Source organism: Moschus berezovskii, chromosome 26 (genome assembly GCF_049115385.1).
Source record: "Moschus berezovskii isolate FMDL1 chromosome 26, NW_MosBer_1.0, whole genome shotgun sequence".
Classification (NCBI taxonomy): Eukaryota; Metazoa; Chordata; class Mammalia; order Artiodactyla; family Moschidae; genus Moschus; species Moschus berezovskii.
In genome coordinates this window covers 26,363,455-26,378,287 of record NC_142485.1, presented here as the reverse complement: position 1 = coordinate 26,378,287, position 14,833 = coordinate 26,363,455, and positions in this window count along the sequence as shown.

The following is a 14,833-nucleotide window of genomic DNA, read 5'->3' as shown; positions in this document are numbered from 1 at the left end:
TCAGAGATTAAACACTTCCATGTGTGGCTCTTCAATGTATTTCATAATTCACGTGAATTAGAAGTTTAGATGTAGGATAATAATATTTATGGGCTGCGCTGGTGGCTCAGATGGTAAAGAATCTGCTTGCAATGCAGCAGACCTGGGTTCAATCCCTGGGTCAGAAAGATCCCCTGGAGAAGGGAATTGGCTACCCAGTCCAGTATTCTTGTCTGGAGAATTCCTGGACAGAGAAGCCTGGCAGACTACAGTCCATAGGCTTACAAAGAATAGGACACAACTGAGCGACTAACACACACAATAATTTATCTAATATAAAATTCAATTACTTAGTCTTTGAAATATGAGAATTTTGGACAGCCAAAATTTCTAGATAATTAAATCAGTCGTCATTATATTAGATCATATCTATATAACATACATGAGTATTATATATTTATATAAAAAATATATCATATATCATATTATATATAATCTATGTGTATAATGGAATATATAGTTTATTCTAGTATAATATATAATCTATTATATAGCTACATATAGACATGGCATACATTTATGCGTAATGGATATAAAAAGGCCTATTAAAATATGTGGGCTTACTTACATTGGAGGGACTGATGCTGAAGCTGAAACTGCAATAATTTGGCCACCTCATGCGACGAGTTGACTCACTGGAAAAGACTCTGATGCTGGGAAAGGTTGGAGGCGGGAGGAGAAGGGGACGACCGAGAATGAGATGGCTGGATGGCATCACCGACTCTGTGGACATGAGGTTGAGTGAACTCCAGGAGCTGGTGATGGACAGGGAGGCCTGGCGTGCTGTGATTCATGGGGTCGCGGAGAGTCGGACACGACTGAGCGACTGAACTGAACTTACACAGTTTAGCTCTTTCACCTATTTCTCATTTTTCTCTCCCTGCCATTACTACTGGTGCCTCTATTTTCTCCCTATTTCTTCAGAGCACTTTTTCTCCCTCTTTCTAATTCTCTCATTTTATATCTACTATGAGCTTAGTTTCTGCCTGCAATGCAGGAGACCCGGGTTCAATCCCTGGGCTGGGAAGATCCTCTGGAGAAGGAAATGGCAGCCCACTCCAGTATTCTTGCCTGGAAAATTCCATTGACTAGGAGCCTGGTAGGCTAGAGTCCATGGGGTCGCAAAGAGTCAGACATGACTGAGCGACTTCACTTATGAGCTTAGAAATAACACACTAAAGGTTCTTTAAAGAAATTGTAATGATAAGATTAGGCTCTGAAATAAGAGCTAAAGGAATCACTTGAAACCATGGACATGGGATTTTTAATGGAGGCACTTAGAGACATCTACTTTGGCTATGTACAGACTTTGTTGCTTATTGCTTTGGGCTACCTCTATTAGGAGACTGGGTCATATGAGTTGGGGCAAGATTAGGCATCACTATAGGGCTTCCCTGGTGGCTCAGATGGTAAAGAATCTGCCTGCAATGCGGGACACTTGGGTTTGACTGCTGGGTTGGGAAGATCCACTAGAAAAGGGAATGACTACTGTCTCTTAACTGGAGAATTCCATGGACAGAGGAGCCTGTTGAGCTACAGTCCATGGGGTCGCAAAGAGTTGGACACTACTGAGTCACTAATGCTTTCACTTTCAGGTATCACTATAAGAAATGCCTACCTCATTCTATTTATGCCTTGCTTTCTTATAAAAAAAATTTAAAATACATACAAAATCATAAGATAAAAAGTTGCTTTAAAGTAAAGAAAAAATAATGTGTAGTGTAAAGCAAGGGAAAGAAAAGACAGGCAGGGGAAAGACTCATCACAGTGCCAACCAGTTCCCACATTTTCCAGAGATGAGTAACAGATCCTGTTTCATGCTTTGTAGTCAATCCAAAGAAGGTAACAAAATTCATACCGTCTGTTTAGTGTAAATAAAACAACTGCTTCGACAGAGCACAGATTTTGTGAATAGTGAGTCCCAAAAGCAATTTTTCCTTAGATTCTCATCAAGAAGTCACTGTGAAGCATAAAAATAGCATCTTCAACCACTTTATAAGAGATGCAAAGATGAGTATCACTGGACTGCTTTTATAAAATTCTACAACATAAGTTAACAGCATAACTCAAAGGAAAAAACTCTATGGGGAAAAGAAAATGTTTCGGCTCATTGAAAACACATAAAATGACTCATTACAAAACAAAACAACAGTCGACTCTCTGCGGCTGCTCCTGCTGGCCCAATGGTAGTGTTTTTGACAGAGTCAGGTACACACGTGGTAATATGACATGTGAGTCTACTTAACTCCTCCCATCACTGATGGGTACTTGACAGGCCCTCCAAGTGCTAACAGTCTGTCCCAGTGCGTCAGCACACCAGATAAATCTTGATTTAAGCCCAGGAAACACAGTGGTGAACTTCATTGTTATTCCAGATATCCACTTAAAACATGGTTGCTCACTATGGGCTTTAGAACAAGGAAAGTAGAGACAAATAAATCATAAAGGAGCAAAAGACTCATTGGAGACATTACTGATGGTGGTTAGTAATCAATGCATGAAGCAAACTGGATGAACTACTAGTTATGTTTAAAGGCACATCCAACATAAAAAGGAGAAAATGAAAGAAACGTCAACAAATGAATACAGAACTACCCTTTTTGGCCTGTGAAAGCAAGCCAAAATGGTAACACTGACTGCTTCACTTTACTTTCTTTATAAACAAGCAGCATTAGCATTTCCCCAGAGCAAAGGGTAAAAAATTGTTCATAATGAGGTAAGATTTGGAATTAAAAACACAAGCAGCAGTGTGCTTGAACAAAGCCAGATTATCTAGTGCAAACAATGGGTCAATTGTCTGTGGAGTGAAAAGATAACCAAATTCCCAATGCCTGGGGACCTAAAAGGATAGCTGTTACACTGAAAGTTTTTATGCATCAATTTTCTTACCTCTTAGAGAAAGGAACAGTTTAACCTTGACATCAAAAGCTCTGCACACACCAATGCCCGAAAGTAAATTAGTGCTCAACTGAAGTAGGTTTGAACCTCTTGGAAAGATGTATGACTGTCAACTATTAAACTAATCTTTAACTGTATACTCAAAAAAGTGGACATTAAAGATTCATTGAACTTAGCAGTTCTAAAGAAAGAGTGCCAGAAATACAGTTCTTAAAATGCAAACCCTAAAATACAGAGACTATATTTGAGTAAGTCACTTTGTTCAGCACCAAAACTATATCAATAATACTAAAGCATTTAAATACTTTTTTTTTTTTCAGAAGATGCTAAGGGATCAGAACTCTTGATTGGAAGAAACAGATACCCTATATAAGGCAGCTTTCCTAACAAAACTTCAGGAAAATCATGGGCAAAGCCAGGCCTCAAGCTAGGATCAGAGCCTGTAATGGGCCAAGGCTCCCTATCCCTAGGCCTTGCATTGCCACTTTCTTGGTGTGTTGGTTTTTTCCCCTGCAACCTGAGATCCACTTCTTCCCCATAGCAGGAAACACAAAACCAGTGACTCTCTGCTAGCATCTTTGTGCGCTGAGATAGTTTCCCTTCATTTACTTTCTTCTGTGATAAGTCCAACTGAACCACCTGCTTGCTCTGAGGCAAATCTCGTAGACAATGTAGTTTCTGCCATTGGCCTGGTTTGGGTCATAAGCCTACCCTTAATGTGAGGGGCAGAGATTTACGGTTGGAGTTAGGAAAGAGAAGAAGTTCTACAAAAGAAAGAATACACTGAACCACAGAGAGGGAGAAGGAATGAGTCAAATAAACAACTCATAGGAAACGTAGCTCATTTTGCTCTGCTGAGCATTTAGGACACTTCAGGCCATGTCTAAGTTGCTTAAAGAATAGAGAATTGTTTCAGAACACTAGAGCCATGATCTCATTAAGGTCTCTGTAATCTTTATTTTTACCCTGCACTAGCCCAGCATGAATAAAGGCTGATTTCAATGTCCCATAATTGACAGCATGAGAGACACCTATGTATACTTATGTTAATAGAAGCCAATATCCCATCCATAAGGAACAATCAAAATTATAAAACTAATTCAAAGAAGTACAGTTGTATTAAGAGAGCATGGCAATAGATCACCATGTGGCTCAACAGAAACCCTTGAGGGCCTCAAGTGTGAAGAGGCAAGAATGACTTTTACCCAGACAGAAAAAGAATCTAAAAATGACTGGATATATGTAACTGCATAACAGAGTCACTTTGCTGTACACCGAAACTATCACAACATTGTAAATAAACTATACCTCAATAAAAAATTTTTTAAAAAGAACGGCTTTTATGTTAGATGTTATTGTATGGAATTGGGTGTTTCTAAGGTACGTTAAAGAATTGATGCTTTTGAACTGTGGTGTCGGAGAAGACTCTTGAGAGTCCCTTGGACTGCAAGGAGATCCAACCAGTCCATTCTAAAGGAGATCAATCCTGGGTGTTCATTGGAAGGACTGATGCTAAAGCTGAAACTGCAATACTTTGGCTACCTCATGCGATGAGTTGACTCACTGGAAAAGTCTCTGATGCTGGGAAAGGTTGGGGGTGGGAGGAGAAGGGGATGACAGAGAATGAGATGGCTGGATGGCATCACCAACTCGATGGACATGAGTTTGAGTGAACTCCGGGAGTTGGTGATGGACAGGGAGGCCTGGCATGCTGTGATTCATGGGGTCGCAGAGAGTCGGACACGACTGAGCGACTGAACTAAACTGAACTGAAGGTACGTTAAAATAAACCTCTTCTAGCAGTAAGTTGAACTGGATATTCTGAAAAGCCCTTACTGTAAAACACATAGAGAATAGCAAATAAAATATAGCAAATATCCATTTAAATACGCAGTTGTGTGTCCAAGAGAGTGAGAGAAATATGGGGGCGGGGGTTAAGGGGAAATAACACCACAAACCAGAAAACCTGAATGGTCAAAGTGAACAAAAATTTTGACTGCCCTGGGAACATTTGCCAATCCCAAGAATCTAGAAACTTGGATCTCAAAGCTGCACAAGGGACAGAAGGCAAGGCTTTGAGCCTCCACAAGGCAAAGAATTGGATAAATTCAGAACTCATGAATCAGGAAATAAAAGTCTCTAACAAAAGAAAAGAAATGGAAGGAGAACTTGTCCATTTCTGAGTCTGAGTTGTGGAAAAGGAAAAAAAAAAAAACCCTTGAGAGTGAAAAACCACAACCCTACCCTGAAACAGGTTTGGACTTTGAGTTTATACTTCAGCAGGATCTAAGGAAACCTAAGCCAAGAAAGAAATGTAAAGAAATCCCAGGTAGGGAATGTTTTGGAACACCAGGCTGAAACGAACATAAAACTTGTCTTGAGTGACACACTCACAACTGGGGCCCACAAACTTCCCACCAATAATGAATGGCTGAACAAGCACCCACAAATCAAAACTGCAAAACACATAAATTATGTGTTGGTTCTGCTGACTCTGGCTCACATTAGCTTATTTCCTTATGTAGAAGTAGAAGGGGGTCAAGAATTTTTTTAAACTCTATCAATTCAATAGATATCAGAAAAGGAGTAGGGGAAAGAAGCATAAAAAATTTGAGGCAAAAAAGCACCTAAATAAGAGAGTATAATAAATCTAAATATCAGTAATCACCATAAATTTAAATGCCTTAAAGTGGCCATTCAAACACAAATAATGAAACTAGACTCAAAAACTGAATCTACTTGTGCAGTTTAGAAAAGCCCCCCTAAAACCTCAGGAAATATATACAAAGAACTCTTAAAACTCAGCAATAAAAAAATAAACAACCTGATTTTAAAAATGCACCAAAGACCTTAACAGACTCCTCACCAAAGAAGATACCTACATGGCAAATAAACATATGAAAAGATGCTCCACATCATGAGTCATCAGGGAAATGCAAATTAAAACAAGTGAGACACAGCTACACACTATTAGAATGGCCAAAACCCAGAACACTGACATCAAACGCTGATGAAAATGTGAAGCAATAGGAACTCTCATTCACTGCTGGTGGAAATGCAAAATGGCACAGCCAATTTGGAAGACAGCTTGGTGGTTTCTTACGAAACTAAACTTCCTCTTACCATGTGATCTGGCAATTGTGATCCTTGGGATTTAGCCGAAAGGCATTGAAAACTTATGTCCACACAAAAATCTGCATGTGGATGTTTATAGTGCTTTTATTTACAATTGCCAAAGTTTGTAAACCACCAAAATGCTCTTCACTAGGTAATGGACATCCATACAATGGAATATTATTCAGCCAAAATGAAGTGAGCTACCAAGCCAAGAAAAGAATGGAAGAAACTTAAATGCATATCACTAAGTAAAAGAAGTCAATCTAAGAAGGCTACACACTGAACAATTCCCATTTTACAACATTCTGAAAAAAGGCAAAATTATGAAGGCAATTTTGAAAAACCAAGTTTGTGGAGAGAGAGGGGTAAAAGAAATGAATAGAGCACAGAGGATTTTTAGGGCAGTGAAAATACTCTGTATGATATTATAATAATGGATATTCATCATTATACTTTCGTCCAAACCCATAGAATGCACAACACTAAGAGTGAAACCTAAGGTAAACTATGAACTTTGGGTGATTATGATGTGTCCATGCAGGTTCATCCTTTGTAAGAAATGTACCATTCTGGAAGGTGACATTGATAATGGGCCAGGCTATGCATGAACGGGAACAGGGAGTAGACATCAGCAGTCGTGTATTTCCTACTGGTGATGGATCCAGACCACAAAATAATCAGCCCTTTAATCCTTCCTCCTGATGATTCACAGCCTCAAAAATAGTTCAGATCTTATCAAAATATCGTGTACACAAGAAGCATTCAATGTACACTTTAATAAAAACAGAGCACATTTGAGGAGAACTACAGCAACAATGCATCTTCCCAGGTGGCACAGTGGTAATGAGTCTGCCTGCAATGCAGGAGACGCAGGAGACGCAGAAGATGCAGGTTCGATCCCTAGGTCAGGAAGATCCCCTGGAGGAGGTAATGGCAACCCACTCCAGCATTCTCAGCTGGAGAATACCATGGACAGAGGAGCCTGGTAGGCTGCAGTCCACGAGGTTACAAAGAGTTGGACACAACTGAGCAACTGAACACACACACACAGCAGTACTAACTGAAGTTCAAACTCTATTCTATTTCACACTTCAAGGTTTCCATCGTCCACTACCACCATTTCTACATCTATGCCTTTTGCTCCTTGTTTTTCTGATCTAGTTACTTCTACCCTCTCTTCCATCCCTTTCCTCAAAGGGATAAGAATGGGTGGAAAATCACAGAGGACGGGTAAGATCCAAAAAGGGGCCCAAGAAGACCTTTGACTCACCTTGCACAAGGCCAGACCTAGGTGCTGATTTTCTGTTTTCTGTTTTCTCAGTTTCTTTCACCTTTGCTCCTATTTAAGCATCACCTGCTCTGAATTGAAGCACTGCTTCTAATATCCTCTAACACAAAGAAATAACCAAAGCCCTGAAAGGTCTAGAGATCAGGGATAGATATTTGAATCATTTGACTTTAAACCAATTCTTTTAAAAATCCATTAACTTCAACATGGCATCTATACTCACACAGAAAACTTCAGCTACACACCACCACAAGCACCCCGTGCCATGAATCTTGAGATTCTCCTCACTTTTCCTGAGATTCAGAAGATGGCCAGGCCTGCCTCATCTGGAAGGACATTATGTTATGTAAGAATCATAGCGGTTGGGGCTGAGAGTGTCTGGTACATAAGGGATGAAAGTGAGGATATTTCTTATTTACAGATGTATATCCTTTATTCTCCAAATTCTGAGTTCAAACACCTCTCAGTTCATATCTTTTAATAAAATCTCACTGCATAACTGATGGAGTTACCCACTGCATTAATACAGTCATAATTCCATTGACTTGAACCTGATTAAATATGCAATTTTCTTTAAAAGAAAAAACTAAAGGAAACATGCTTCAGCAAAAAATTTGTCATTTTTTTTTTTTTAAACTTGTCATTTCTGCAGTGTATGAAGATGGTTTGATTTCAGACATAATGTATTTAAAGAATCATGTCTATAAAGCTGTGCTGCATCTATACAGCTCATATATACATTTATTTCCTGAACTTGATTTGCTACTTTTTTTTCCTCTGTGCTGGTCATCACAGAATTAATATTTATATCATCATTAGAGAATTATAGTTCATTCACCAAATCAAAACTACAGTCTAATTCCATCACATTTCAAAGTTAGTACATGTTCAGGGGCCCTTTTGAAGGTCATTAAGCATCACAGAAGGAGTCATGATTTACATTTCCTTTCATACCAAGGATTCAAGAATCACAACAGTCTGATCGACTCTGGCTGTATTGTGAGGAGACTGTTTCAGTCAGTTTAGTTCAGTTCAGTCGCTCACTCGTGCCCGACTCTTTGCGACCCCATGGACTGCAGCATGCCAGGCCTCCCTGTCCATCACCAACTCCCGGAGTTTACTCAAATTCACATCCATTGAGTCAGTGATGCCATCCAACCATCTCATCCTCTGTCATCCTCAACCACAGGTTATTAGCATTGAGTTGCTAGGTGACCAGTTGCACAGAACTTCACTTAAGTTATTGAATAAAAACTGATTTGGGACCTTTAGTATAATGGTAGTTGGAGCTGACAACAGTGCTAAAGGAATAAGGACTGATTCCCAGGGCAAGTCTACAAAGAGCAAAGTAGTGAATGTACTTTCAGTCACAATTTCTACAATAGATCAACTGCTATTCTTATACAGCTAACCCAGTCCTGAAGTGAATGTCTAGTAAGAGTAGCCATATCTTTATTCCAAACCACCTGAATTCACTGAATTTTATTAATATGCTATTTTATTATATCAAATAAATTCTACTCCTTGATTCCTTAAAACAACTTCTGTAGCACTTTGTAGATAAAATTATAAATTTGCATAATTACTTCATTTGAAGTTATTAAACTGCTAAGACTGCAAAATGGATTAAATTAATTTTCATTGAACTCTAATCATTCAAGGAAACAATGCCTTTCCCCTCAAAAACAGTACCAGTTTCCTAGAAATGCATTTCATGGGCTTTATTTTCTTTGCTAATTGATCCTGGTCATTTAATTCAATAATTTTTATAAAGTTAAAATTATAAAGATTTAATTGACTTTTGCTTCACTTCCAATTATGTCTAATTTGTTTCTATTAAGTCTCATTAAATCCAATTATGGTTGGACTAATCATAATTACTTCCAATAGTTCATTTACTCTAAAATAAGGACTCTTTCCTCTGTTACTTTCAAGTAATTTTTCATCAGAGTTAGGTAGGGTCTCTTAATCATATTAATACAAATGGCTTCCTATATGCATCAATAGGTTTACATTTAGCACTTAGGCAATCCCTTGTATAATAACTCAGTAAAGCTGGCAAGATCTTAGATATGGTGCAGTAGTTATATAGGAAGCTTCCCAGTAGCCATCACTAATATCAGTTGTAATGGGGAGACAATCAGTTGGTTCCACACTTCATTACCTTAGTTACGAACCCACATCAGCTACAGAAACTTGCAAAAAATACAGAATTTGAATAAAAGTGAATGGCAATGTGAATAATGTTCACAGACAATTTGGAAGAGGGGGCACTTTCTCAGAAATGATGGATTTCCAGAGCAAGATCATTTTGCACTTTGCTTTTTAAATATCTGTTTCCATCCTGATCAATTGTTGTAAAAGCCCAGAAAGGAACACATATAACAAAAATTTTTTAAAAGATAATCTGGTCTTTCATTAAAGACTATATGAAAGACTCATTACTAACTTTTCTTAGAAGAAGGAAAGAGCAATAAGTTACTTTTTATGATGAAAAACAGAGAAAGAGAAAATGGAACAATATATATTTCAAGTGGAGAAAATAGAATTTTTTTTGTCTCTTACTGATTTTCTATCCTGATATCAGAAATATGGGAAAAGACAAAGTAAATTTTTCAAGACAGATAGGACTTGAAAAAAATGATTGTTAAAAATTATTTTGCAGAGCTAACAAAAGTCTGACTTGTTTCTTCCATTTAAAGAACCTATGATACTTTATGACTCTATTTACAAGAATTATTGAAATAAAATTATAGACATGAAGAACAGAATAGTGATTAACAAGGGTAAGAACTACAGGGGAAAGGGTTGAGGTGTGACTTTCAAGACACATATAAGGAAGCATTGTGTTGAAGGCTTTTTTTAAATTTATTAATATTTATTTTTTTAATTTTTGGCCATGCTGGGTTTTCGTTGCTATGCATGGGCTTTTCCCTAGCTGTGGTGAGCAGGGGCTACTCGCTAGTTGTGGTTTGCGGCCTTTCATCACGGTGCCTTCTCTTGTTGCCAAGTGTGGTCTCTAGGTGCATGGGCTGAGTTGCTCCACAGCATGTGGGATCCTCCTGGATCAGGAATTGAACCTGCATCCCACACGTTGCCAGATGGATTCTTAACCACTGGACCACCAGGGAAGACCCATGGCACAGTTCTTTATCTTGATTGTGGTAGCAGAGATGACACAAATCCACACATGTGATGAAACTGTATATGTAAACCACCCTGGGTTTCGATATTGTACTACAGAGATGCAAGATGTCACACTGGGAGAAAACGAGTCAAGAGTGCCCAAGATGTCCCAGCGCATTTTTTGTAAGCTTCTGTGAATGTGTATTTCAAAATAACTTTTAAAACATAAGGCCTAAAATCCATCACTCTCAGAAAGAAAAAAAAAATGAGGACTAACAGATCTGTTCAATAATGTCAGATATGCGGTCATCCATGAGAGAGCCATTTTCTGTCCATTCACAACATAGCTGTCATTTAGCTCCTTCTATTGTGTTCTAAAGGACTACAGCAATTTTTATAACATTTATTTGTTACTGACTTTGCACTGAACCCAAAAGGCAAAATGATAGAACAATTGTTTATATCAACTGTGAAATAAAAATTACATCCCTGCCTCTGGTTCCTGACACCGAACTCCTAAATATCCCTTTAATTTCCTTCATGATGAGAATGCTAGGAGCATCTTTGGCTTTAATACTTGGTCTTTGATTCCATCCATGTCACAGTGTTCCTAAACCCCTGGGATTTCCTGGTAGCTGTGTCTTCTGTCCTAATGAGGTGAGTCTTGGTGGGCTCCTGGATGGGCTGGCCATAGGAAAGGCTAAGCCAGGATTAGAGACTTGGAATTTTCAGCCCTATCTCCCATTTTCCAGAGAGGGGGAAAAGAGGTGGAAACAGAGTTAATAACTGACCGTGCCTTTATGATGAAGCCAACATAAAGTCCTAATACAACACAGTTTGGATAACTTCCAGCTTGGTGTATACTTCTCCATATCAGGAGGGTGATGCAGCCCAACTCCATGGGGACAGACCCTCCTGTGCTCAGGACCTCCCAGACCCTGCCCTACATTTCTCTTCAATCTAGCTGTTTATCTGCATCCTTCACTAGATAATAGACAGGTGAACACAAGTATTTCTCTGAGTTCTGTAAGCCATTCTAGCAGCAACCCCCAACTTGCAGCTGATGAGTCAGAAACACAGACAACACAACATGGACTTGCAACTGGCATCTGAAGGAGCGGGCACAGTCCTGTGGGACTGAGACATTCATCTGTGGGAGATGACACTTTCTCCAGGGAACTAGTGTCATAACTGAGTTACGCTGTAGGGCAACCTGCTGGTATCACAGAATTTCTTGGTGTGGGAGAAAAAAGAAAAACACACAAACACAACTGGTGTCAGAAGTGTTGTGAGTGTGATAGTAACAGAAAAACACAAGGAGGAGTGGTGTAGCTTTTCTCTCCAAAAGCAGTTAGTATTTTTATTTATAAAGAGACATAATGATAAAAAGTCAAACATTTGGGGTAAAGGATAGGACATCAATAAGGTTGCGGTGGCAAAATACACAGCAAAGAAGACAAAATAAAGGAATTGGAAATAAAATGGTCCAGTGCTGTGAGAAATCCTGGGACAGAGAAGTAGAAGAGCTGAGAGTGAACTGCGTTCCTGCCTTAACCCTACTGAATAAACTGAGATAACTCCTTTTCCCTGCGTCTCAGTTTTCTTTTCTACAAAACAGAATGAAAATCTCCAAGGTCCCCAAATACTGGCATTTTCTGGCTTTCCGTGGAGTCTTACTGGATCTCTAATTTCAATTTTAATAATGCCGACGTGCCACATTGCAAGCAGTATGTCTAAACACTCACACTGGTCCTGATAAATAATTAAATCTAGCATTTGGCAGCTGGAGGCTATTGCGCTATGTTAAGCATTCTTGAAACTCATTCTATCAGTTTATCAAGACAAAATGCCAACAACTTAATAGATATAAAGCCTATTAGCAACTGTGACTGCTGTGTTATCTCAGGAGACCTTGTGAGGATAATGCTAAGAAGCAGCTCTTGCTGAAAATTAGCCTAATTTTTTCCTCAAGATGCATCAACATGATTAACCATTCCATTTGTAGAAATTCGCTGCTCTCAAATATCCAAATACCTTCCTAAAATTTGAAGTTTCTGGACTGACATTATTCCAGTTCTTTACGCAAGTATTCATTGCATCCTCATTTGGGTACACTTCTCAGTTGACTCAGATGGTTAAGAAACTGCCTGCAATGCCGGAGACCCAAGTTCGATCCCTGTGTCAGGAAGATCCCCTGGAGAAGGAAATGGCAACCTACTGCAGTATCTTGCCTGGAGAATCCCACGGACATTGGAGCCCAGTAGGCTATAGTCCATAGGGTTGCAAAGAGTCTACACAGCTGAGTAACTAAGCACATACACACACATGAATAAAAGCAGCCTTGCAACTCATCACAACATCTTAATACACTTGTTTATGCTTGTGATCATAATAACATCAAACTTAAATTCCTATCAAAAAAATTCATGTAGAACACGTGGCTAAATATCCAGGATGCTCATAAATAGTCGAAAGATAAAAGGCGGTACAAGCAATCTCTGACAGTGCTGAGAAAAGATATCAAGTTGAGCATTATCAAGTTAATAAAAAAAAAATTCTTAACCAGCTGCAGAACATTAAAGTTATAATGTTGTCTGCCACCGAGATATAAGCCTATTCAAGAATAGAGGTAATATACATAGGAACATCTCTGGTAAACTCTATCTGACCTCAGCATGAGAGAAAACAGGAGGAAGGGTAGTGAGATATTAGCTCTCTCAATGTAAGGCTTGACTCACCAGGAGGCGAAGGAACAGGATTATTGCCCCATATGCCTCTTTTCCATCTGTTTTGATCACCCAGGCAGGCCTATCCTGAAACAAAATGAGAGCAGTAACATCCAGTGTTCTTGGCTGCATTTTTCAGTCTTACACAGAGAAACAGCCAGTTATAGTGCCACACACCACACTCCTAACCCCAGGATTTTGAATTCTCAGGCTATTGGTCACAAGATGCACAAGGCAGTGCAAATTCATCAGTTTAACCAGCAGTACTGCTCAAAAGACACATTCCACATATGACTGGTCAGAGCAAAACAATGATTCTGAGGCATCAAAAATTCCACTTGACACTTGTCCTAGCTTCTTTGTGGGCTACCAGTTGAATAGACCACAGTTAGGCCAACCCATAGAGCTGCCACTTAGGAGAGGGCCTGACATTAAAAGTTCTGCACTGGGACTTGCCTGGTGATCTGGTGGTTGAGAATCCACCTGCCAATGCCAGGGATAAGGGTTCTATTCCTGGTCCGGGAAGATCCCACAGCAGCTAAGCCTGTGCACCCCAACTCTGAGCCCGCACCCTAGAGCCTGCAAGCCACAACTACTGAGCCCACATGCCTAGGGCCCGTGCTCCACAACAAGAAGCCACTGCAATGAGAAGCTCATATACCACAGTGAAGACTAGCCCGCAATCACAGCAACTAGAGAAAGCCCACACACAGCACGGCCAAACATAAAATAAAGTTCTGCACAAACGGGAACAAGATGAACCAGAGGGATTCTCTTAAATCAATTGGGAACGTATAGAAATCAGGCACTTGGCAATATAAGCAAAAGTGGAAAAGTTATGAGATAGAGAGACACTTTGGAGGACCAAAGTGAGCCAAGGTTAACGAAGGAGTTCAGAGTAACTACTCGCCCCTTCCCAGCCCCACGTCTAGGGACTGAGCTAGAGTATAGGAATATCATGGAAACAATTCATATGTCACACAAAAGGAGTGATATTTTTAACTGCCAAGTTGAAAGGGAGCTATATTCCTAGTGCCAGACTCTCCCACACTATATCAGGACCAGACAGGATTGGTTTGGATATTTTTGCCCACCAAAAAAGGACAGAATAAGGGACAAAGAGAGTTTAAAAGAGACTATTCAGAATACCAGAGGCTAGCCTTTTTATCCTTCCTCCAATCTGAGTGATTATAAGAAACGTAGGAAATGTAAGGCCAGCACACTCAAAAAGTCTATAAAATTTGGACATGATCGTCTCAAAGAGTAAAGACTGGTGTGTCAGAGATTCTCAGGCCATTCGTGGGCCCAGAATAGCCCCAGAAGACAGCGAGGTCACAGGCACCCAAATAATCTCCCTCATCAAAGGGTTTCAAGTAAGGTGAATGTACTTTCAGGGAGAATCTACAAACAGAACTGCCTATTGGTGGGAGCATCAGAGCTATACCTTCTATAAGGCTATGAAAGTGGTACCTAGCTTTATACTACAGACCACTGATTTCCTGAAAAAAGACCAAGTCTCAGCTGCCTATACCTGCATTTCCAGAGACCAGACCATGAGTACACAACGGCCCAGAGCCACCTGCAACACGACACTGAAAGAACTGCTCAGCAACACTTTTCAGTCAGGATGTCTCACCCG